The 26,249-nt window shown below is 41.8% G+C and overlaps 1 long non-coding RNA gene across 1 annotated transcript; it reads left to right on the forward strand.

Annotated features, from left to right (window-relative positions):
- The first annotated feature begins 517 nt into the window (after window positions 1-517).
- Window positions 518-26,196, forward strand: LOC122172382 (uncharacterized). Its single transcript, XR_006172655.2, has 3 exons — window positions 518-698; window positions 25,439-25,623; window positions 26,108-26,196. It is a non-coding gene; the product is annotated as an uncharacterized LOC122172382 (long non-coding RNA).
- Window positions 26,197-26,249: the final 53 nt, after the last annotated feature.

Here is a 26,249-nt window from a genome sequence, read left to right on the forward strand (position 1 = left end):
AGGACTAGGAGTCAGACCTTGAATTAGAACCAATACTTACTGGGAGCCAGTGTAATGAGTGGCAGTGTAATATTCTCTTGTGTTGAAGATGGTTGCTGCATCCTGGACCAGCTGCAGTAACTGCGTGATACCCAGGTAAAAAAGATAACAAACGCTTGAATTGCTGTGTTCAGGCTTCCATGTTTCAGAGTGGGCATGGATGTCTTATCAACAGAAAGTAGAACAAGAGACATTTCTCACTATTGCTACCAATTGGGCATCCAAGGGTAGCACAAAATTGAATACCATTCCCAGAGTACATCCCAGTGATGTATAGGTGCCCTAGACACAAGGAATGGGCATGGATTCTGAAAGATCTTGAGAATGTATACCCTTGCTAATTGGTGTTTGAGCCAAGCAGCATTGAAAGCAGTGTGACTAAAAGTCATTGGGTTATATTTCTTCTCCATTCCTCTCCCTAGTAAAAAAATTGCAGTTTGCTTTTATGAGTAAAAGCAACATTGAAGAAGGGTGCCTTGCCCTTGGACTGGGCAGTGGCAAGATATGAGGTGGTCATTAGGTTCTAAGTGAATAAGCACAACAATCTTGGATGGCTCCAAAGAAATCCCCATCTCCTGCACACAGGAGGTTTACCCGTGCAGTGCACTGTCCCTGAGGACTGGAGCTGGTAGAGGCTGGTTGAAACACTGGAGTTTCAGGTGACAAGCTTTACTGCTTTTGTGCTTAATAGTTCCTTGTTTATTTAGTTGAATTCACTATCCTAAGCAACAGGGGAATTCAGTAAAGTAAATAATCTGCAAGAGCTAGCAGTTTCTATTTGATTTTACTGATAAGCTTTATATGTATTAAGGTGTGTAACAGTGTCTGTAAAGTGAGTGTTATTCAATTGGGCATAGTGCCCATAATTAGACTGGCCAGGTGATGTAGGAATACTAAGTCAAATACAGCTTTATATGCATGATTCCAGCATAATTCATGGGGTGTACGTTCCATATTTGTAGGAAGTCAGGGCTGAGAATGGAAAGTATCTTTGGTATGGTTGGATTGCTGTACAATGGAAAGTATTTGCTAGTAGGAGTTTTGTTTTCTGTTAATCATCCAGTGAGAAAATACCTATTAATAATTAAGTATTTCTAAACTAAGAAGGTCTGTAAAGCTAAAAGAAACAAATGGAACGCAACAAAATGAAAGGCACCCCCCCTCCCAAAATAAAACCCCAACATGTTCCAAAAGCTATCATACCAAGAAAAATCAAAATAACGTGTTATGACATCAACCTTCCAAAACAAATGGGCAGAGTCAGGAAGGGGCAGGGAGTAAACTGTTCATTCCTTAAAGGGGAAAAAATATCTATTCAGAGTAAAGGAGTGGAGATGACATAACTACTCATTTCATAGGTTTTTCCTTGCTCAAAAATAGAAGTGACAATAGTGACGATTTAATATTTAATATCTTTCATTCTTCATCCTTTAGAGTTGTATCTTAAATAAGTCTGACATGCTGAGTATATATTTTATTGAATGTAATGTTGGTGAAAGTAGAGCTGTAAACCAGGTATTCTGGCCAGAGTAATGCAAGTGTCACTGAAAGAACATTATCAACGCTCAACAAATAATACATAACACCACTATCCATCCTCAAAAAAAGAAATACTCTGAAATAGTAATTTACAATGATCTACACACCCCAGCAATCCCCAGCAAAACCCATCCAACAACAACCACAAAAATGGAAATCTAATCACAAGGATTATTCATAACACTTAGAAATTATCCAGAGGTACACTATCCAGTAACACTAAGAACAACTACTGTACAGTGTCTTTGCACTCCAAAGGGGTTAAATTGTATGACAGTACAACATCTTAGTACCTTTCCAGGCAGTCATATTATGCTCTAGTGTCTAAGATGCCTTTAAACAAAACAAACAAAACAAACAACCCAAAGTCTCTAAGTATTATGGTTGTGGGAGGGAAAAAACCCTTGAAAATGTGAACCAAATGGAATTTATGCAGTGACTCTGCCTGAGTCAGCCTGAAACTTCTCCATTCCTCTCAGTGAGGTGTTAATTCAGATGCCTAATGTTGATATGCTGAAATGTCAGATATTGCACTGCTCAAAATCTGGGAAGAATGAAGAGGGATGATCACATACTCAAGCTCTGCCCAATCTACTAAGAGTGATGGCTCATGAATGGGTAGCACTTTGGAGTATACCACTATGTATTTTCCCCATACAGGAAGGAGTCAAACCCAAGGAGCCTAACAGAGCACAATGGGACATCTAAGTCCCACCAAGGGAGAGTCAAGCCCAGAAGTGCATATAATCACCACTGAAGGGAAGACAAGCTTTAGGAGCTCAGCAAAGCCCATGGGTGTGTTTGAACCTCACTAAGGGGAAGCCAAGCCAGAAGACTCCATTGGAGCCCTGCAGGGCACCCCTGGTCATAGTTTGACTATACATACAGTCTACAGTAAGAGGCACTACTCAGTGTAGTGTCTCAAATGGGCATACTTTTTTTCTTTTTTGCTTCCAAGTGGACTTCTGCTCCAAAGATATTATAGCTCTGATTCCCTGGATAAAATATTGCTTCATGTATTGATGATGGGTATTAAATAGCAGAGCCCTACCAGGTTAGTTGGGAATGATGTTAGCAGTGTTGAAAGAAAAGCTCCTGGCATGTCTTGATGCCACTGCAACCTATGAAATGGTATATCTAATACATTCCTTTTGTGATACCATTACTAGGAAACGCCTGCCTGACTATGTGCTAAATTCTAAATAGTAAGTAGTTCAGCTAATTTACAAACTAGTCAAATTAGAAGGGAATATCCAGACTTTGGTGCTAGCAGCAAAGCAGCAGCAACATCCATTCACCTACACCATTTTGGGAAGATTCATTGAAATCAATAGAGTTACTCAAGATTTACTCCAATGTATCAAAAAGGGAGAATTTAGCTCACTGAGGCTAAAGAGTAAAAATCTGAGTCTAGAAAGCTGTTCAAGAAACACCAATGACAGAATTGAAGCCATATTCAAGTCTGACCTGACTCAGGTTCAAAGGATAGAATCTCCCTCTTGTAAAGAGGACGTTGTGTGGAGAGATGAGACAAAGTCTCTTTTCTTAAGAAAATTTATTATGACCAACCTGAAGTTGGAGAACTTCTTCCTTAATGAAAAGTCCAAATGGAAAGCTAGTTCAACCAAAACCTTACTCAAACAATACACTCTATACATCATTTTTGAATATTTAGAATAAGATACTTGCTTCTGCTCTAGATGCTTCACCAGATGTAATTACCAAAAGATCTAGGGATAGCTTTTCTAAAATATCATAGGTAAAACACTGTGGAGTAAGTGTGTGATTTTGATGATGTCACCACCTGCAACAGATGTCCTTTCTGTTACTGTGTTAGAGAAATAATCTCTCTTGACAGCTTTTTAAATACATCCAGATATGCCTACTTCAGGAGTCTCAATGTTACTTGACACTTAATATCATCAACAATCTCACCAGGTATAAAAAGGTTTTTAAATGGGATATCAAGCATTGTTGCTTTGGCCATGTGAGCATCAGCTGATGGTGACCAGAGTTTACTTAGATGATCTCTTAACTTCTGCCATGTCCACCAGGCAAGTCCCCCACTACAAACAGCAGGAGGCCAGCAGAGAGTTTTAATTTGCAACTGCGGTTTCCTTACTATCTGAATGAAGTGTATGTTCTGCACCACTTTCCCTATGATTTTGCAGAGTATGTATTTATTTTTAAGACATATAAAATGCCCCATATAAACTTAGAAATATACAAATCTACTTCTTTTCAGAAGTAGAATAAAAGGCTTGTCTTCCCCAAACAACAGTCACCTTCCCTGTGCACCTGAATGTATGTCTACCCTGCAACCATGAGCTGGGATGGCAGCTTACGTTAACAAACTCACACTAGCTTTAACTAGCTCAGGTACCAGAGGAATGAAGCTACAACAGTACAGGCTTCAGTGCGGACTAGCCACATGAGCTATTACCCATGGTTCCAGGCAGGTTTATGCAGCCTGTTCTGCCCTGGCTGTATAAACCTGCTCTGGTACCAAAGCTAGCCAGGTAAAAGCTAGCCCACGTAGACATACCTAAGGTAGTTCTCAATGGATGGGTCCCACCTCTGGAGTTCACATCCCCAGCCCAGCCAACATCTCCTGGGGAAAGCTGCACTATGCCCTGAAAGCTAACAAACAAGGGATCTGTTGGAAGGACTGGGAAGTGAATTCCAGGGACCTACCTCCTGAGAACCACCAGTCTCTAGCCCTTTCATCCTTAAATCTAGAGGCTTTTATCTCAGTCTCTGTGTCACAGAGCAAACTCACTGCCAAAGCACCCCCTCATGCCAGCACCAGGGGCAGCTCCAGGCACCAGCGCACCAAGCGCATGCCTGGGGCGGCAAGCCACGGGGGGGTGACCTGCCGGTCGCTGTGGGGGTGGCAGTCAGGGAGCCTTCGGCGGCATGCCTGCGGGAGGTCCGCCGGTCCCGCGGATTCAGCGGCAAGTACGCCGAAGCCGCAGGATTGGCGGACCTCCCACAGGCATGCCGCCGAATCCATGTTACCAGTGGACCTCCCGCAGGCGCGCTGCCGAAAGCTGCCTGACTGCCGTGCTTGGGGCAGCAAAATACATAGAGCCGCCCCTGGCCAGCACATGGCATTGCATGGGTTCTTCTGCTCTGTGTTGCCTGTCAGCTATGCTGGGGCAGTCTGCAGCTTACATGGCCTGCCCTCCAGTCAAGTCAGCTTTCAGTTCAGTCCCCTACTGGACTAACAAACAGAAAAAAAAAAAAGTCTAATGGCTTTCATGCCAGGACTTTGGCCCCCATCTGGGACTCAGTCTTTGCCTCTGAGGCTTGTATTTCCCCTCTTACTGGGAGAGGGGAACCCAGGTCCACCCTCTCCTCTGGGTTCCAACTCAGGACCCCTGTGTTAGGCAGTCAAGTGCAACTCCTTACAATCCCTCACTGCTTGCCTGGGCTGCTCCTACCTTTTCCCTGTTTGTCAACATCTTGCACAGGGCCATGGACTCCACTCCTCCTGCCTTGGAATTCTGTCTCCTCATATGGCTTCTTTCCAGTCAGCTACTGTGGTGGTTCCTCAAGGGTACTCTCTGCAGCATTCTATGGCAGCTGTTGCTAATTGGCTCCTTAGTCACAGCTGGAGGGGTACTGGGTCCATCTATTAACCCTTTCCTGGATGTCCCAGTGGGGAGTCAATGCACCCTATCACATTCCCCAAGTGGTCTCACTTGCTGTGGTGTATCACAGGGAGACAGGCAGTCACTCAGACAATTCAGGCCTAACCTTGTGGTTTCATAATCAGAAACTGCTGCTCCAAAAGTCCATTTGCCCAGCATCAAATTATAAAGTACAAGAGACACATTGCCCCAAATTTTCAAACTTGGGTGCCTAGAGTTAGGTACCTAAATCCATATTTAGGCATCTAAATAAAAATGACCTACTTTTCAGAAGTGCTGAATCCCTGAAATTAAAAGATACTGCGGGTGCATTTCTTAAAATCAGGCCACTTCTATTTAGGTGCCTACAAATGACATTAGATGCCTAATGGTAAAACTTGCAAGTTTGGAAATGTTGGCCCCAGTGTTTTCCAAAAAATACCAAAATAAAACAAGTGGCACTAGTAACAAGCACAGGGATCGAGTCTCTTTGCCAGTCATATCCTTGCCTGCTAGAAACCACTACTTATCCAGTCAAACTTTTTTTCAGAAGTAAAAATAAAAGGATAAGCCTGCAGGACTTCACATTACCTTTTCTCAGTTGTATACATGCAGTTGAGTGTATACATGCAGTTCCCATTGACATTAAGGGGAGTTGATTGAGCACATGTGTCAAAGGGAGAGTGGATCACCTAAAATGTTCTTTGGCAGTTGACACTACCACACAGCACTGCAAGCCAGTGAGTGCAGAGATACATCATGACTTCATTCTTCTGCAGCAGCACAGCCCCCATTCCCATTTGCTGACTGTTCTCTCCCTGAACCAATCATAGTATTTATTTGTTTTCTTTAAAATGTTTTCACACCTGGGAAGGGCTGCATAGGGCAAGCTAATTACATAGAAAATGGGGAGCAGCTATTATGATTAATGGGAACGTAATTTAGAAAAACATAACAATTCTAAAAGGAGAAAGAAATGTGCTGCATGCTGGTATGAAGTGTGTTTAATAGAACATCCTGTATGTTTCTGAAAGTGGACCTGATCTCACTCCCATTGAAGTGAACAGGAGCTCTGCCAATAAGTTTAAAGGGAGCAGAACTCTGCTGTATAGATGCTTCCAATGACAGATCTATCTCCATTTTTGTTACAATGTACTTCAGAATATATATATGTTCCAATTTACGGTAAATTGGGTCTATCAATATATCCCCAGGAAAAACAATTAAAAGACCACACAGGACCACATTTAATGTGACGTAATGTCCAGAGCAGTAGAAGAACTCCCTACCACAACCCTCACCATATAGGGAATAGCGCATGCAGCATGCTGTACCTAGGCTTAAAACCAGACTGAAAGGGATCAAGGAAATCTAAGGACCTTTGAGCCTCCCCAGAGCTGCCTTGCCCAAACCTTCTCAGTAACCTTGCTCTGGAAAGGTTAGGTGAAGAGCAGTTATTGCTGAGATTGCTTGCATCAAAAGATGGTGTTCTGACTATGGGCCTAATAATCACTTTGTGCACATTTACAACCTGTGTTACATGCCCTTGCATGGATCAGGGTATGTCTGCATTGCAATCTGAAGTGTGATTGCAGCGCATGTAGATATACCCATATTATCGTTAATCTACTTAGCATGGCTATAGATAGCAGTATAGATGTACAAGCCTGCCTGGGACTCTGTAAGTACTTGTGTTGTTAGCCCGTGCTGCCACGTCTTCACTGCTATTTTTAGCTGTAATAGCTAGATTAAAGCTAGCATGGCTACACCTACCTGTGCTGCAATCACACCTTCTATTACAATGTAGACCTACCCTTACAACCCTGCTACATGGGCTACTTATATTGGAGGTTGTAACTAGGAGGGACAGCAGTCTCTACTGGACTGCTACTCCCTCTCCTGTGCTGTGTGAGTGAGTGAGTGAGTGGTCAGGAAGTAGGTGAAATAATGACTCCACACCCCCAGTGCATATGAGCTGGCCAGTGCAGATGAGCTGGTGCAGAGGGGAAGGTAATCTGTGCCAGCTATATCCAGTAGCAGGTTACTTCCCTACTGGAACAAGGGGGGGCGAGGGGAGGACAGAGATTTGATCTCTTCCTGGAGTAGCGCAACTACACTCTGCCCCTTACTCAGGGCTTTTGGAAAAATGATAAACTCATCCTGATTTAGGAGATGCTGGCACTTTGCTCTCCTGGAGAGATGTATTGAAAAGCTCCATCAATATATCACCAATAGATCAGTTACCCAGGCAGAATTTCACCAACCAAGGAAAAGTGGGTCCAAGCTGTAAGTCACAGACTGAAGTAGCTCTAGAAACTCTTAATAAATTTTCCTTAAGTTATATACTCTCATCAAAACAAAGATAAGCGTATAGTGATTAGAGATGGAAGAGATCTTTTAGATCACTGAGTATAACCACCAGAAAAGGCAGGATATGATCTCCTGACAGTAGATGTAACTGATGTTAAACTGATATTACATTGATCCTAAATTTGAAAAAACACTAAAGAATGTATGAAATATAAAATTGATACAGTACTTCAATTGATCATTTGGTCCTACTACAGCTGATCATAGCCTAACAGTGAAAAATAACCAAAATTTGATGAAAAAATAGCTAAACATATGAATAATTTTAAATTAGTTGCTACATAAAATATTTTATGTCCTCCTGAAAAAAACTTCACAACATAAGTCACACTGGGGACATGATTATATTTAAACAAATTATTAGCGATGTGGGGTATCTCGGGCCATGAAGTTGGGAAACTGTACTCTTTGTTCATGTCTCAGTATTCCTACCATTGGAAGGAACTCTGTTGGAGGTTCATCATAAAGCAGAGAAAAGAGATGTTTTTCTTTGTTGCAGAAAAGAACTTGTTACTTCCCTTAAGGAAAACCAGCCAAATGTCTTTCAGTTAATGGTAATAATGAAGTGGGTGTTGGCACATTGTGGGACGCTGTAAAAGTAGTAATTAGAAGTCATGTTAGATCGTATTCCTCATACAGATAAAGGAATCCATCTAGAAAATTAAAAAACTAGAAAAGGAAAATTCTAGATAGAAAATGGATCTCTGGGGAAAAGATCATAATTACGAAATCAGAATTAAATGTTCTGCTTCCATGAAGGATTGAACTGATCCTTAAAATTCTATGAGGAAATGAGATACATCCAATAAGCTTACCAGTTAGGGGAAAGAATCAAAGGGCAAATGCTAACTGAAACTGAGATCCTAGTGGTAAGTTTACTATAAAAAACAAACAAACTGGAATTAAGATGATTTACGAATTATACTGAGGTCCCAGTCAAGATCAGGGCCTTATTAGACTAGGCACTGAACAAGTACAAAGGGAAGATACTGTAACAAGGCCCAACACATTTGGTTGCTGTAAAACAGTAAATAATAATTAATAAAGGAGTGTAGGATTAAAGACATTTGGCAACTGCTCTCTGCTATTAATTCAATTCAGTTCAAATAATAAAATAATATTTTAGCTTCTTTCAGCAGTAGATTGGAAGAGATGGTTTTAGAATATTGCTTGCTTTTGTTTGTGTCATTTTATAGGAAATGAAAAAGTTATTGCTTTACATGTTAGTTAGAGGAAAAAGTGGTTGGAATCACTGATTCAGATCATCACTACAACAGTTACTGTGTTAACTTTCTGCACTGTGTTTCTTGCCTGTTTGACTGTGGTCACCATAAAATATTAGTATCAACAAAAAAGAAATGTTTTCACAGCAGGACTGCCTCTGGCTGCCAGCCAGGCTGCCTATTTTTTGAAGCAAGTGAAAATACTGATGACTGTTTTCTTTCTTAAGGAAAGAAAAGTAAGCAAAGAAAAGTAAGCTGGTCAGTTTATTTGTACAGAACTCTTACATAAGGCTATTTTCCTTCCAAACATTTTCTTTAGGAAAACAGATAACCACCTGATTCCTGCCTATTTCTAACCACCCTAATCCTTGTAAGCATATGACCTGACACTTCCCAGTCACCCAGCATTCCAATTTAATTTCTATGCATGCTGAATTCAGGTGGGATTTTCAGAGGGACAGGTTTTATATTTAGTTTTAAATTCCTTTAGATCGAACAACTATTTCAACCATACTTGATAAGCACATACTTGAGGTTCTCTCATGCCTGGTCTAGGTAGTGTTGGTCATGGGTGACAGAAAACTCAAATGCCCATATTTTCTGTTAAAATTCATTTCCAATTCTAGCCAACTAATTCTGTCAACTAAGAGAACTCTGTTGAGATATCTGAAAATTCATTCTTTAATTACTAAAGTCCTGATCTGGCAAACACTTATGTGCTTAATTTTACTCACAGACGTTATCTCATTGATGTCATGAGTAAAACTGAGCAGGTGTATGTTTGTAAGATCCGGCTTTATCTTTGTTTTTTTAATCAAAAACCTATTTTCACTACCGATTTTTCTCTCTCCATTTTACATTCACAGTGGCTTATTATTGTAGAGTTGCTTTTGAGATTTGAGCTTTCTTATTCTGAAAGGAAAAAATAACAACATGAATTATAAAACAGCTATAGGAACAAATCCCACTTACCTTATTCACATGAACAGTCCCATTGACTTCATTGGACTACCCTAAAAAAAGACTAAAAGGATTGGTCCCAAAATGTAAGGAAAAGGGACAGTCGCATTAGGTCAATGTGTTTCATCCAGACTGTTTAGATCTGGTGACAGAGTCAAGTATTAGTTGCTGAGAGCAGTTTTTAAAGTTCTTTGCATCTCAGATTTCTCAAGTCCAGACTGAACCTCAGTAGTTGCAGAGCTGGTGAAATAAATGGAGTTACTCTGCAATTAGACTGGTATAACTGAAGGCAAAATTAGGCCCAGAATCTCCTCTACGGGAGTCTGAGCCAGTGTCACGCACTGAGGTTCTGGTGTTGCAGGTCGACATTTGGCTCCAGTGAGCAGAGAGCAAAAAGCCCAGTTCTCCTCACATGGACATGAGATGACTTTATGGGTGATATTCCCCATTTACACCTATATAAATGAGGGGAGAATCAGATCCAAAGTTTTCATCCCAGTCGCTGTTGAACAGGTATCCACATAAAAAAAATATTGCCATCACCATTAACATTTATCAACCTTCTTAGCAGTCTCACTAGAGAGAGCAAGAGTTAAATGGATATGGGAAACAAACACAAAACACTCTTGCAAGAGTAAAAATAATGTGGCAGAAGTCCAGGAGCATAGTGGGGGCTATCCAGTTTATTGCACTGAATGCAGCATGTATGATTACCCGTTTTGTGGCCAGGTGGCATGTGTGTTTGGTGCAAGCAGCTCATGGCCTTCAGAGCCATAGTACAGGTTCTTGTGACCAGAATGACTGATCTGTAGGAGCTAAGGGAGACAGAGAGGCAAGTAGATGAGACTTTCTGAACTGCTTGGTAATAGAGACAATAATGTAATTAAATTGAACATTCTTGTGGGGTAGGGGAAATACCAAAGAAACCCACCACAATAGCATTTATCTTCAAAAATGGGAACTACACAAAAATGAGGAAGCTAGTTAAATAGAAATTAAAAGGAACAGTCACAAGAGTGAAATGCCTGCAAGCTGCATGGAAACTTTTTAAAAGCACCATAACAGAGGCTCAAATTATTTGTATACCCCAAATAAAAAATCCAAAATAGCAGTCAGAGGATGAAAAAAAATCTCACCATGGCTAAACAACAGAGTAAAAGAGGTGATTAGAGACAAAAAGACATCTTTTCAAAATTGGAAGGCAAATCCTACTGAGGAAAATAGAAAGGAACATAAACTCTGGAAGTCAAGTATAAAAGTATAGTTAGGCAGGCCAAAAAAGAATTTCAAGAGCCACTACCAAAAGACACAAAATCTAATAGCAAAAAAAGTTTAAGTACATCTGAAGCAGGAAGCCTGGCAAACAATCAGTAGTTGCACAGGATGATCAAGATGCTAAAGGAGCAATCAAGGAAGACAAGGCTGTTGCAGAGAAGCTAAATGAAATCTTTGCATTGGTCTTTACTGCAATTAATGTGACGTGTCTTTTTAGGTGACAAATCTGAGGAACTGTCCCAGATTGAGGTGTCAGTAGAGGAGGTTTTGGAACAAATTGATAAATTAGACAGTAATAAGTCACCAGGAACTCAAGGGTATTCACCCAAGAGTTCTGAGGGAATTCAAATATAAAATTGCAGAACTACTGCCTGTGGTATATAACCTATCACTTAAATCAGCCTTTGTACCAGATGACTGGAGGACAGCTAATGTAATGCTGATTTTTTAAAAAGGCTCCAGAAGCGATCCTGGCAATTACAGGCTAGTAAGCTTAGCTTCTGAAGCAGGAAAATAGGTTGAAACTCTACTAAAGAACAGAATTATCAGACACATAGAAGAACACAGTATGTTGGGGAAAAGTCAACATAGCTTTTGTAAAGGGAAATCATGTCTCACCATTCTATTACAATTCTTTGAGGAGGTCAACAAAGGTGGACTAGGGTGATCCAGTTGGTATAGTGTACTTGGACTTTTAGAAAGTCTTTGACAAGGTACCTCATCAAAGGCTCTTAAGCAAAGAAGTCAGTCATGGGATAAGTGGGAAGGTCCTTTCATGGATCAGTAACTGGATAAAAGATAGGAAACAAACGTTAGGAATAAATGGTTCGTTTTCAGAATGGAGAGAAGGAAATAAAGGGGTCCACCAAGGTCCACCTGTAGAGGAACTGTGTTGTTCAACATATTCATAAATGATCTGAAAAAAAACAGTAAGGTAGCAAAGTTTGCAGATGATTCAAAGTTACTCAAGATAGTTAAGCCCAAAGCTGATTGCAAAGAGTTACAAAGGGATCTCAGAAAACAGGTGACTGGGCAACAAAATGGCAAATGAAATTCAATGTTGTAACTGCAAAGTAATGCACATTGGAAAACATAATCCCAACTATACATACAAAATAATGGGGTCTAAATTAGCTGTTACCACTTGGTAAAGAGATTGTGGTGTTATTGTGGATAGTTCTCTGAAAACATCTACTCAAAGTACAGTGGTAGTCAAAAATGCTAACAGAATGTTAGGAACCATTAGGAAAGGGATAGATAATGAGACAGAAAATATCATAATGCCACTATATAAACCCATTGTACACCCAAACCTTAAATACTGCATGCAGTTCTGATCACCCATCTCAAAAAAGATATATTGGAATTGGAAAAAATGCCAAGAAGAGCAACAAAAATGATCAGGAATATGGAACAGCTTCCATATGAAGAATCATTAAAAAGACTGCTTAGAAAAGAGATCACTAAGGGGAGATATGATAGAGGTCTATAAAATCATGAATGGTGGGAAAGAAAGTGAATAAGGAAGTGTCATTTACCCCTTCACATAATACAAGAAATTAATAGGCAGCAGATTTAAAACATAAGGAAGTATTTCTTCCCACAACACACTGTCAACCTGTGGAACTTATTGCCAGGGGATGTTGTGAAGGCCAAAATTATAACTGGGTTCGAAAAATGAATGAGCTAAATTCATGGAAGATAAATCCATCAATGACTATTAGCCAAGATGCTCAGGAACACAACTGCATGCTCTGGGTGTCTCTAAACCTCTGACTGCCAGAAGCAGGAACTAGATAACAATGGATGGATCACTCAATAAATTGTCCTGTTCTGTTCATTCCCTCTGGAGCATTTGGCACCAGTCACTGTCAGAAGACTGGATACTGGGCTAGATCGAACACCGGTCTGACCCAGTATGGCCATTCTTATGGCAACTAAACTATCCTCTTAACTACAGATTAGGCTTGAGCAGGGGTGCAACCCGAATTTTACTATGGAGGGAACTCAGGTTGAGTGTTCCTATGGGTTCACAGTCGCCACAGAAGTCACTTCAGTCCCTCCGGGTCCCACTCCTGCTTGTGCCCCCCATGTGTGCCTGCAGTTTACAGGGAATGATGTGTGGGGGCACAAATATAGCTCATCCCCCCACAATATTTGGGGGGGGGAGGGATAGCTCAGTGGTTTGAGCATTGGCCTGCTAAACCCAGGGTTGTGAGTTCAATCCTTGAGGGGGCCACTTGGGGATCTGGGGCAAAATCAGTACTTGGTCCTGCTAGTGAAGGCAGGGGGCTGGACTCGATGACCTTTCAAGGTCCCTTCCAGTTCTAGGAGATGGGATATCTCCATTAATTTAATTTAATTTAATTTAATAATTTCATTGTGGGGCAAGAGCACTCGCCCTCAACCCAGTTCCACTGCCCCTGGAAGCAGTGTCCCATCGGCAGGTCTGAACCTGGTTCAGAGCAGGGAGAAGGCCCACGCACTGGGATGTGAGGCAGGGGGTCTTCCCCAGGGCCCCAAACCCAGCTATAGCCACTGTGGGACCTGCCAGCCTCCACCTGTGCAGCCAGGGCCTAAGCCACCCAGCTTCAGGAATCACGGCTCTGGGGCTTCCTCTCCCCTGCTCTCAAGAGCTCTTGGGGAAGGGAAGCCCTGGGGCCATGATTCCTGGAGCTGGGTGGCTTGGGCTCTGGCTGCCTGTGTAAGACCATGGATGATGGGCCTCACAGCAGCTGCAGCTGGACTCAGGGCCCTGGGGTAGACCCCCTGTCCCATACCCCAGTGGCAAGGCCCACTCCCTGAGCACTGCTGGGCTTGGATATGCTGAGGGGCTGCCACTTCCAGCTGATACCTCTGCCACCTTGGCCCCAAGGTGTGTGTCTGTTTGGGGGAGGCCTGGGGTTGAGCCACACTGGCAAGGCAGCAGTGTTGCCAATTCTCATGATTTATCTTGAGTCTCATTATATTTATTTTTTTCTTTAAGTCCCAGCTCCTGGATTCAAGAGAATCTCAGCTTTCAATAAAGAAATAGTAAGTTTCTAGCCCTCATGGTTGCCGAGAAAAGCTTGAGAACATGACCCAAGCACACCCGAACAATAAAAAAACCAGAAAAAAGCACCCAAATGAATACTTTTTAAAATTTATTTTAATTCAGTCATGATTTGTAAGCCAGTCTCATGATTTTTGGGGATGTGACTCATCATGACTATTCAGTGCTTGGGTTTGACAATGCGGGGGCTGCGTGCAATCAGTGGAACTAATCAGATGTGGAAAGTGGCACGTGCTTAAATGCTTTACTTATCAGGGTCTAGTGAGGAGGCAGTGCTTTCATTAAATATTTCAGAATTACAAACATCAGAAAGAGATTAAAGATTAAATAAAATCAGCATTAAGTACTGTATTACTTTGTATGTGCTGAAGAAATAAACTGACAACTCTCTATTCCAGCTTATTTAGTCAAACTTTTTGCATGCCATAAATGTGTTATTTTCCCTTAATCTCCTGAATACCAGAAAGCAATTTAAGAATGCACCCACATTCTGCCTTTGAAGTATGTCTCTCACAATCACGTCCTGTGACCTTTTGCCTTGGCGATATTTCAGACTAACATTCCCTCCCATCCCGGCCAGTTTTGCCAAGTTTAGTAATCTGGCTGTTCTGACCAAAGAGAAGAAGTTTAAAGCCTTAGCAGAACTCTAAGAACTTTAGAAACTTTTCTCTGAACTTATTTTTCCTTGGGGAGAGGAAGGGAGTAATACGATACCACTAACATGCAGCTGAAATTGTTGTTTTTAAAAAAAGCCACAGCACACTTACATCAAAAACTAACAAAAATTAAACAGTAGCAGGTATCTGACTCCTTGAAAGCTGATCTTTTCTTGCAGGCATCTAGCTGACCTGTTCACTGGGTAAAGGGAAAGGAAATGAGAGTTCAATACGATACTAAAAGGACCCATTTCCAAGCGGATGCAGCACTCCCAGGAAAACACTTTACTTTTCATGAAAAGTTTAAGAGCTGGGGCTTCGCTCTTTAGGTGCTTATCCTTCAGGCACATGCAAGCTGTTTATGAGACTGTGACACGTAACAGTGTCATAAACATGGCTTGCCATATTTTTGACTAATGTTCAAAAGCAAATAAGGTAAAAAAAAACCTCTCACCACCCTTATGACCACCAGCAGCAATGTTTGACTTTTCAACTAATGATCATCTAGGGTTACCATATTTCACAAATAAAAAAAGAGGACCCTCCACGGGGCCCTAGCCCCGCTCACTTCCCACCCCCAGCCCCACCCCAACTCCGCCCCAACTCCGCCCCTTCCCCGCCCCAACCCCGCCCTAACTCCGCCCCCTCCTCCCTCCCACTCCCAGCCACGTGAAAAGGGCTGCCCGAGCGCTACCGGCTTCACGGTTTGCTGGGCAGCCCCCAGACCCTGCGCCCCCGGCCGGCGCTTCCCCAGCGCAGCTGGAGCCCGGGAGGGGAAGTGCCCAGCCAGGGGCGCAGGGTCTGGAGGCTGCCCGGCAAACCGTGAAGCCGGTAGCGCTCGGGCTTTGGGCAGCCCCTATGCCTCCGGACCCTGCACCCCCAGCCGGGCACTTCCCCTCCCAGGCTCCGGCGGCGCAGGGTCCGGAGGCATGGGGGCTGCCCAAAGCCCGTAGCGCTCGGCTCTTAAACAGAGCCGAAGAGTCAGGGGAGGAGCAAAGCCGCCGCGGCCGGAGGCTCTGCTCCTCCCCTGACTCTTCGGCTCTGTTTAAGAGCTGGGCTGCCCGGGCGCCACTGGCTTCGGGCAGCCCCCATGCCTCCGGACCCTGCGCCGCCGGAGCCCGGGAGGGGAAGTGCCCGGCCGGCGGCTGGGGTCCGGAGGCAAGGGGGCTGCCTGAAGCCCATAGCGCTCGGGCAGCTCGGCTCTTAAACAGAGCCGAAGAGTCAGGGGAGGAGCAGAACAGCTACGGGAGGGGAATTGCCCGGCCGGCATTTTCCCGGACATGTTCAGCTTTTTGGCAATTCCCCCAGACTGGGGTTTGATTGCCGAAAAGCTGGACATGTCCGGGAAAAAACGGACATATGGTAACCCTAGATCATCTCAAACAGCAGCTACATGTACAAAACTCAAGCTTCCTGGCAAGCAGCAGAATAAGGGCCAGATTAAGTCATAGGCACTGTAGACCTGTGCCTAGCGCCTCAGCTCATGAAGTCATGTAATTACATCAGAATCTCAACTTTCATTTTTTTAAAGTGGTAAATTTATTACCCTTCTGGATATGAAGAAAATCTTACAAGTACGACCAGTATGAGTAAGTGATGCTGTGATGTCTATCTGAATCTGCAGAGAACCTGAAACACTAGCTCTGAGAAGGGTTGTAAGCAATTGCACTCATCACATCTTGCATCTGGGTGTGGCGCTGCAGGGGCCTTTGTCTCTATTGCCCCTGCTGACTTTTATTTTGATTCTACAGTGGTCAGATTGTATACACAACTCATCCCTCTGGCCCCTCTTGGGCTACTCCTTGGCTCATCCTTTAGGCTTAGTCTTCAGCCCCTGGGCTCAATAGTCCTTACATGGGGCTTGTACACCCTTCCCTCAGGGCTGGTTGGGGAACCCAGGTCCACCCTCTGTTCTGGGTAGCATGAAGGTATTTAAGAAGAAAACTCAAAGAGTTCCTCCTACACAAGCATTCAGGTCTTGAGCAGTCCAGACAAACAATGCACCTTACAACAAAGCTTAAACTTGTTCTTCGTAATAATTTTAAAAACCATACTAGCTGCCTATTTAATTTTTAAAACAGCAAAAAATATCCACCTTCCTTTCCATTTCTTATAAGGAATCTTGACGTTAAACCCAGGTCCACCCTCTGTTCTGGGTTCCAGCCCACGGATCCTGGTTTACACAGCTAAGTCTGCTCCTTCAGACTCACAGCTACTTCCCTAGGCAACTTACAACCTCTAAACCCCTTGTGCTGCTTCCCTGAAGCCTGTGCTTAACACAGTCTCTCAGGCCTCTGGCTTCTCCATCTTTCTCCTTCTCCTCCTTCTTTCTCTGCTGGAACACCAACTCCTCATAACTGCTTTTCTGGGCCTTACGCCCTTTCCAGTGTCCACCACAGGGATTAATTCCATCCCTGTAGCTTTCTTCAGTCTGCCTTTCAGAGAGTAGGAACTCCCTGCCTCCTCTCTCATGGGTCCTTTCTAACTGAGCTTTCCTTGTTTTCTAGTTTTTCTAGACCCTTTCACAGCTGGGGTAACTACTTATAATTAAGTTGCCAGATCAGGACAGCTAAGGTATAGCTGCTATGTCACAGGCAAGGATGAGCCTGTTTCCCCTTAAAGGGTAATCAGCCCCACGACCAGCCTCAGTGCAGGGGGGTGGAATAGATAACCTCTTAAGGTGCCTTCCAGCCCTACATTTCTCCAAAACCCACAGCTCTGAGTGAAGGGCCCCACCAAAACCACCCCAAGCAGAGGACTCTGTGTGTTAGGCAGAAAACTGCAGTACTCCCAGCATACCCACTGAGGCAGATGGGGTAAGTACTAGCAAGGCTCTTGCTGCCACCTCAGCCTCAAGGAGTGGGAAGTCCTGCTGACACTCCTGGGAGAAGAAGAAGGCCCCATGGCACTGCCCCAGCCTCCCTGGGAGGAGAGAGGCCCCCTGCCACCAATACTCTGCATAGGGCAGTGGTTCCCAAACTTTAGTAACTTGTGAATCCCTTTCAATAAAATGTTAAGTCTCGCGAACCCCCTCCTAAAAATGAATATTTCCAGGGATTTTCTCCTTTACCTGAGTATAAATTATAAAAGCAGTGACCTTGGAAATATAAAATGTGTTTTTATGACATGCTTATTACACACTATTAATTATTAATTATTATTTATCATTAAAGAATTTGTATTACATTACGAAAATGGCAACATTCTTCCAAGATCTCACTTTTGTAGCTTGTATCACTTTGAATAAGCCTGTTATACGACAAGGCTCCTATGTTTCATCAAGGAGTATCAGATGTGAAACAGCATGAAGGTATTTAAGAAGACAACTCAAAGAGTTCCTCCTACACAAGCATATCCACCTCCCTTTCCATTTCTTATATCCACCTCCCTTTCCATTTCTTATAAAGAATCTTGACGTTTAAATCTCCTCAGTGTGATAGAAATGCTTGCTTTGATCTTCTTAGCTCTTGGACATTCAGGGGCTTCGGGCAGCTGGCCCTGTGCTGCCTGAGGTCCCTAGGAACAGCTCTGTCCACCATTAGGGAGTTTTTCCCCAAGAACCCCCTGTAACATTTCGTGAAACCCCAGGGGTTCACAAACCCCAGTTTGGGAACCACTGGCATAGGGAAAAGTCCCATGACATGGGGGTGAGGCTGCGGGAGCAGAGATATGGGCTTGCCTAGTGCCCAGGATTGCTTTAATCCAGCCACATGCTAACACAGACTGTAAGGAGTAACGGTCACTTTCCATTTCTGCAAGATTTTATAGATAGGACACTTTAAGAGATGAGGTGTTGTTTTCTTAGTGCTCTCTAAAATGTTAGTGGAATTGGCAGGACAGAGGTATAAAGCCTCCAAAATAACCCTTCTCCCCAAACAAACAAAGGTATCACACGAGGCCACTAACTCACAGAAGGCATTGGTACCAATCCCAGAAAAGAATCGGAAAAGTATGTGTGTTGAAAAGAAAGTTCTGAAGAAAGTGCTAGTGGCACTTTGGCTCTGTCTACACTTATGCTGGTGTGTAGAGTACAAGTACTACACGAATATGTACATGCTGTATTGAAAAGCTCCAGTAGCAGGAAGGCAGCAAAAATAGCAATGTAGACATGGGAGGCACTGCTTGGACATATAGAGAGCTGTGTAGAGTATATACCCTGGGAATGCAGATGTATAGGGACTCTTCTTGACTCATCTAAGCTGTGCCTGACCATCTACACGGCTATTTATACCCATGCTAACTGGGAGTGCAGTGTCTGTACTTTAAATGCCTCTGCGAGTGTAGCTGTACCTTTAAAAAAAGAGAAGCATACATACAAAGATGGAAAGTTAAAGGGGATATAAAGTTCTTTATCTCTCTATCTACTTGTCCAAGTCATCATAGTTACAGAGCATGCAAGGTACAGTACAGTACCACATCACATCATCTAAGTGCTAATTTCCACCCTTACGCCTTAATAACACCTTAGTTATTAAATCTGATAGAATTTTTTTAAATAACTAATTTTTCAACTTTTAAGTGGAGCTAGTTGAAAAAAAATCATTGAAACTTTTTGGTTTTGAATAAAATTGGCTTTTGGACTAAAAACAAAATTCAGATTTTCATCCAAAATGTTGACGTTTTTGTGAACACCCATAACGAAAATATTTTCAGTTTTCAGCAACCAAAAAAATGAAATTATTCAGTGTTAAAACTGAAATCTTTTTGGTTTTCAGTAAGCAAAACTGGAAACTGTTTGTGGTTTAACCTGAAAAACCTGAAACATTTTGAGGAGAAATATTGATGAAAATGGAAAATTGTTGTTTTTGTTGAGATTTTTTGTGAAGAAAAAAAGTGTCTTCCCAACTAGTCCTACGTTTAAGTTTTCTTTTATTCCACTCAACTTGGACACTGAAATAGACAGGTCAGTCTTGCTTTCTCTTTATTGTACTGATCCTGTCTTTAAATCAACACAGGTGGAACCTTGCACTCAAGCAGAATCCTTTTGACTTCACTGGGACTCTGCATGGATTCAGGAATCCTCCCATATGGATGTGATGGGAGGATCAGAGCCTTCGGTTCACTAGGGCTTCTAGTGCTGTTGTATTTGGGTTGCATTCATTGTTGGAGAAGGTTTCAACTGAAAGAAAAAACGAACTCTTTCCCCTTTTTAAAATTAGGTCATGCTAAATTTGTGTGAGACAAGCATGCAGATTTTCTTGCAGGTGAGATAACTGTCACAGAAAATGCTTCAATGTATTAGAGGAAAAATAAACATTGGCAAGAGCTGTGAAGGAAAATGTGATAAAGTCTCTGGATAAGACACTGGAATTATATAATCAAATAGAGGGGGGAAAAGTAGGCTTGCTTTGGCAATTTGTTTCTTGACATATGGAACAGTAGCTCTTTCCAAGTATCCACCTCTATTTACTTTAGTTTCACTCCTTATTATGGACACGTCACGTGACTTTGGCACAACAATAGCCTATGTGTTAGAGGGTGAATTGTCAGTGGAGGGGTGAGTCTGGACACCAAATGTTTGAGTTTTCCATTTGTGGTTAAAAATTTAACAGTTGCATTGCTGGCACAGGTGGGAGAAAGCACTGAAAAAGAAGACGGAGTTTTGGAGTCAAGTCCACACACCCCTTATGCTTATGATGCCTTTCTGATCTCTCACTTCTTACTTTCCTTTTTAACCGTATCTTTTCTTCTTCTTTTTTGGACAATACTTCTTACCTTAGACTATAAGACTGAAGAGAGCTTTAAAAAATTAACTCAAAACTGACAGGTAAACTACAAAATCAAGGAACAGTAAAAAAATAAAACAAGTAAGTTTGAGTATGTCTGTCTATCTATCTATGATTTGCAGTTCACCTTTCAAGATGCATGAGAGTGTAACTTACTTAACTTACCCTCTGGGTTCTGCCAAGTAGTCCCCAGTCACCACCATAACTTTCAATAAATATCTGAATTTAAGGAGATTATACAAAAACAAACCCGAAGTTGAGTATTGAATTTACCATTGACTATATTCTTGGCAATCTGGTATACAATCCCTCTCTTTCTTTTTCTCCTTCTGTAAGAACTGTTCTGTTTATTGGAAAGTGAATACTACAAAAAAGAAAGAAAGAGATAGAGGGAGACATTCCTCACAGGAAAAAAAAAAAGTATACCTGGGACTTAACCCTGCAAATCTCATTCAGGCACTGAACAGAATCCTGATCCTGGAGACACTTACACACATGCTTAATTTTATGCCATTGCTAGGAGTTCAATTTAATGGGACTACTCATGGTAGTAAAGTTAAGCCTGTGCATAAATGTTTAAAGAATCAGGGCCTAGAGTTGAATGTAAGCACATGTGTAAAGTTAAGCACATACTTAAGTGCTTTGCTGAAGTGAATAGAAGCGTCAGGCAAAACTCCCATTGACCTCAGTTTGAGTTTTGCCTGAACAGATTCCCTGGTGTGTATAAGAACAAAAAACTGAAATACAGAAGAGAAATGGTTGTAGGTAGTCTTCCTCCCCCCCCACTCCCCACTTTTAAGTCTGCACTTCCTTTCTGGTAAATTATGCTCTCTGGAGAAAGCAGCATGGTAAGAAAAATCCCACGAGGAGCTACAAAGGACAATATTAACAGGAAAGGTCTGACTGAGTTAAATAAAAATGCCCTAGAGGAAAAAGACAGGTAATTGTTGTCCTTTTTCATAGGGTGGCTAAAGCATTCCAGTTCACCACTAGCTTAATCATATTTCCTCTCATTGAAATGCATGATTTGCTTTGGTTTTGGTATGCTGTATCACGATGCTGTATGCTATAAGTCTTTAACCTCCTTTAACCTTTGTTCCTTATTATGGACATTATGAGAGTCACGTATACACACAGTGGGTTTAGTAACTCATGGCCTGATATTTTCAGACACTGAACACCCTGAACTCTTCTGACTACTATGGGAATTGGGGGCACTCGGTATATCTACACTGCGATAAAAAAACTGGTACCAAGTCTCAGAGCTCAGGTCAGCTGACTTGGGGGTCCGACTGTGGAGCTAAAAATAGCAGTGCATATGTTTGGGCTTGGGCTGAAGCCCGAGCTCTGAGACACTCCCCCCTCACAAAAACAACAAGGAGTCTGGTGGCACCTTAAAGACTAACAGATTTATTTGGGCATAAGCTTTCATGAGTAAAAACCTCACTTCTTGAAGAAGTGAGGTTTTTACTCATGAAAGCTTATGCCCAAATAAATCTGTTAGTCTTTAAGGTGCCACCAGACTCCTTGTTGTTTTTGTAGATACAGACTAACACGGCTACCCCCTGATACTTCCCCCACTCACAGGTTCTCAGAGCCTGGGCTCCAGCCTAAGCCCAAATATCTACACTGTATTTTTATAGCCCCATGAGCCTGAGTCAGCTGACCTGTCCAGAAAGGGCCATGCTGCAGGTCTTTTATTGCAGCGTAGAGATACCCATAGTAAACTGCAGGATCAGATTCTCTGTTTGCAAATGTTACAGTTAAAGTTTACTGGTCCCATCGATTCCCCAGATGAAACTCATTATATGACCAATCCTGTTCCTATTTAAATTAATGGGAAAACTCACATTGGCTTCAATGGGAGTTGGATTGGGCCCTTGAATAATCTTCACAAAGAGGCTGTTTAATGTTCAATTTTCAAATAATAAAGTTCACAGTTAAATGTTCTGTACATAAAGTTTCAGGTTGTGATTTGATACCATCCTTTTCTTCTCGGAGTAAGATATGGCACTGAAGCCAGAGAGATAAACAAATGGGAAAGGAGCAAACAGAATGTAGCCCCCAGTTCAACAAAGTACTAAAGTATGTGATTAAAATTAGCCATGATTTTAAGTGCTTTAAGAACATAAGACCTGCCATATTGGATAAGACCAGGGTCCATCTTGCCCAGTAACCTGTCTCCAACATTGGCCATTACCAGACTTCAGGGGAAGCATACAGAACAGGACAATTATGGAGTGATCCACTCCTGTCTTCAGGTAGTCAGAGGTTTAAAGTGGCCCCGAACCTGGGGTTGCATCACTGACAATCTTGGCTAACAGCCATGATGGACATATTCTGCATGAACTTATCCAGCTCTTTTTTGAACCCAGTTATACTTTTGGCCATCACAACATCCCATGGCAATGAGTTCCAGAGGTTACTTGTCCATTGTGTGAACTGAACAGCTCTAATCGTTTTAGTCTCTCCTCATATGGAAGCTGTTCTATACCCTTGATCATCTTTGTTGCCCTTCTCTGAACCTTTTTGAGATGGAAAAACCAGAACTGGACACAGTAAATGAGGTGTGGGTGCATCATGGATTTATATAGTGGCACTATGATATTTTCCATCTTATTTTCTATCCCTTTCCTAATAGTTCCTAACATACTGTTAGCCTTTTTTGACCACTGCTGCGCATTAAGCAGAAGTTTTCAAAGGACTATTCACAGTGACTCCAAGATCTCTTCCTTAGGTGGTAATAGCTAATTTAGACCCATCATTATATATGTATAGTTGGGATTATTTTTTCCAATGGGCATTACTTTGCATTTATCAATCTTGAATTTCATCTCCCATTTTGTTACCCCGTCACCCAGTATTGTGAGATCCCTCTATAACTCCTCACAGTCTGCTTTGGACACAACAGCCTTGAATAATTTTGTATCATCTACAAACTTGCCACTTCACCCCATTTTCCAGATCATTGATGAATATGTTGAACAGCACTGCTTCCAGTAAGATCCTTGGGAGACCCTGCTTTTCCCCTCTCTTCACTGTGAGACTTGACCATCTTTCAACCTGTTATTGACCCATGATGGAAACTTTTGTCTTATTCCGTGGCTATTTAGTTTCTTTAAGAGCCTTTGGTGATGGATGTTGTCAAAGGCTTTCTGAAAATTCAAGTACACTGTATCAACTGGATCAGCCTTATCCACATGCTTGTTGACTCCCTCAGAGAATTCTAATAGACTGGTGAGGCATGATTTCCCTTTACAAAAGTTCTGTTGATTCTTCACCAACAAATCATGTTTATCTATGTGTCTGATAATTCTTTTCTTTACTATAATTTCTACAAATTTGCCTGGTTCTGAAGTTAGGTTTACTGGCCGGTAATTGCCATGACCTCCTCTGAAGCCCTTTTTACAAATTGACATTAGCTACTTTCCAGTCATCTGCTTACCTGAACTGGGCCCATAAAAATTTGGACTTGTGTACAAAATCCATAGCTACCTGTTTTAAGACAAAAATAGCTGGGGGTAAATTTAAATAAAATGAAATATCTCCATATTTGTGTTACTTACTTTTGCTTTATAGTGCTGAAAGAATGTGAGACCTGATCTCCTCATGGCATTGCCACTAATCAGGTACTGAAATGTCATAAATATCAGCCCCAGAAATGGCTCCTGGATGCATTTTTAAAGCAAAAGCCTCAGATGAACATAAATACAAACAAAACACACAGCTCCAGTTGAAATCAGTGGGACTTCTACCTGTACAAGGGCTGAACGAAACTGAGCAAGACTTCAGGATTTGCACTAAATACTGAAAAGACAAATACAAAAATAAATACCAGACCCAATACTTAACCCCCATAAGAACAAAACACTGATCAAAGTGATCAAAATAACTTTTGGATTGTTAGAAACAATTATTCTTTTGAATTTTTGTTTGTTTGTTTTTGTTGTTGTTGTTTTGTATCTTCTTTCCTAGCAACTGTTTCTACTTTTGAAGCAAGAAGACAAAACAATTGTAAGGGGGAAATTCTTATGTTCCCTTTGTCTATACACAGAGCAAAATCTGTAAATTATCTGCTGTGGAGGCATAGCTCTGGATTTTTATCACTGAGACATCTGTCCAAATTCTGGCTGTCACGGAAAAACATTGACTGTCTGCTTCATATACACTATGTGTAGTCAGGAAATGAGAAAAAACAAGTGCTGTAGTCAGAGTTAAAGGAGGTATATGATGACCCAAGCTAAGTTCCATGCACACTGTCTCACCTCCTTCACAGTCTCTCTTCTTCACCCTCATTCCACCTGCTTTCCTAGCTCCCCTGCTTCCCCACCTTCTTCTTTCATAATGTATAAAGATGCTTTTATAGGGTTTTTAAAGTGTATATGGTTTTTTGTTTGTTTTGTTTTGTGGAGAGGTTGCTGTTGGTTTTGTGGTTTGTTTTTTACCCTGGAAATCTCAGGTTTATCAAGTCTGGTCTTCCCAGCTTTTGCTGGAGGACTTGCTAAAGGTCTCAGAGAAACAGGGAGCTCTCTGGGTCTTTTACTGAATGGGTGAAAAGTATTGAATTTTTAACAAACAGTTTTTTCTTGAGTGTTTGTTAAGGCATTCTTTTTATCAGATGCTCAAACCATGCATGAAAGAGCAGTGGAATTACTGTCAAGTATACTAGTAAGCCATTTCTGTTGACTCTTAACAAGGATTAAAAATGAGCCTCGCTCATGGGCAGGGGGAACTATGGTCTGCAACAGAGAGGTTTTACAGGGGTGAGTTTAGGAAAAGCCAAACTTGAGGAGAAAGCTTAGGCCGAGGTTTATGTTTATAAGTATGTTTGTTTGAATTTTATACAGTGTGTATATATATATATATATTTTTAGATGGAGGGGGCCTCTTGCTTACAAGCTATTAACAATTATATATCTGTTTTAAAGAACCTGGATAAAACTCACATCCAAACTCAATTATCCAGGTTTCACTTCTTTTGTACTGTGATGTCACAATCCTACCAGTCCTCTGCTGAGTCTTCCAGGGAGGCAAGAGCTCAATTTCTGATGTGGAAAAAAAAGCAGAAAACAGAACTTCTTTAGAACAAAAACCCAACAAAACCAAAACCAGAAAAACAGCCTCCTCATCTCCTTCTCCTTCACCATTCAGGTACCTTTTATACATAAAAGGGAGGGGGGCACAACCTCAGTGTTTTCTTTGGCAGGTGGACAAGGTAGCTACTGTCCTGGGATACCTGGGATCGTACATATAACAAGTTTCTAGCATAAAGTGATACAGTATATTGGGTATTAATGGATTCTAAATTATTGCAGTTTTCTGAAATCAATTTAAAAAAATCATGATGAGACAAATTCTTGTACTATTTCTTGAGACAAACTGTAGCCTATTGTAAAAGTATTGTCTTAACTCAAATAACACTGCAGGTTTCTGATTTCTTTTTAAGAGTAGGCTTTGTACATCAGCCGTCTGCCACTAACTTTAGTCATCAGCTACTATAAAGGTACGGTTTTATCTTTCATTGAAGGATTAGCCCATTCCATTCCCATCATATAGTCTTCCTCATCATATATTTATCACCTTATTTTTAAATGTCTTTCCCCTGGTTATAACATGGAGATTATTCTTCTTCAAGGTGATGATGGGATGATCTGAACAAGTATGACGAGAGCATTCCATGAAATCTCCCAATAAGCTCTGGAAGAGATACACTCTCTTTGTGGTGGGTACAGCTGAATCCTTTCTGTTCTCTTCTTTCGCCAGGAAGATATGACTAG

The sequence above is a fragment of the Chrysemys picta genome, chromosome 5 (assembly GCF_011386835.1).
Source record: "Chrysemys picta bellii isolate R12L10 chromosome 5, ASM1138683v2, whole genome shotgun sequence".
Lineage (NCBI taxonomy): Eukaryota > Metazoa > Chordata > Testudines > Emydidae > Chrysemys > Chrysemys picta.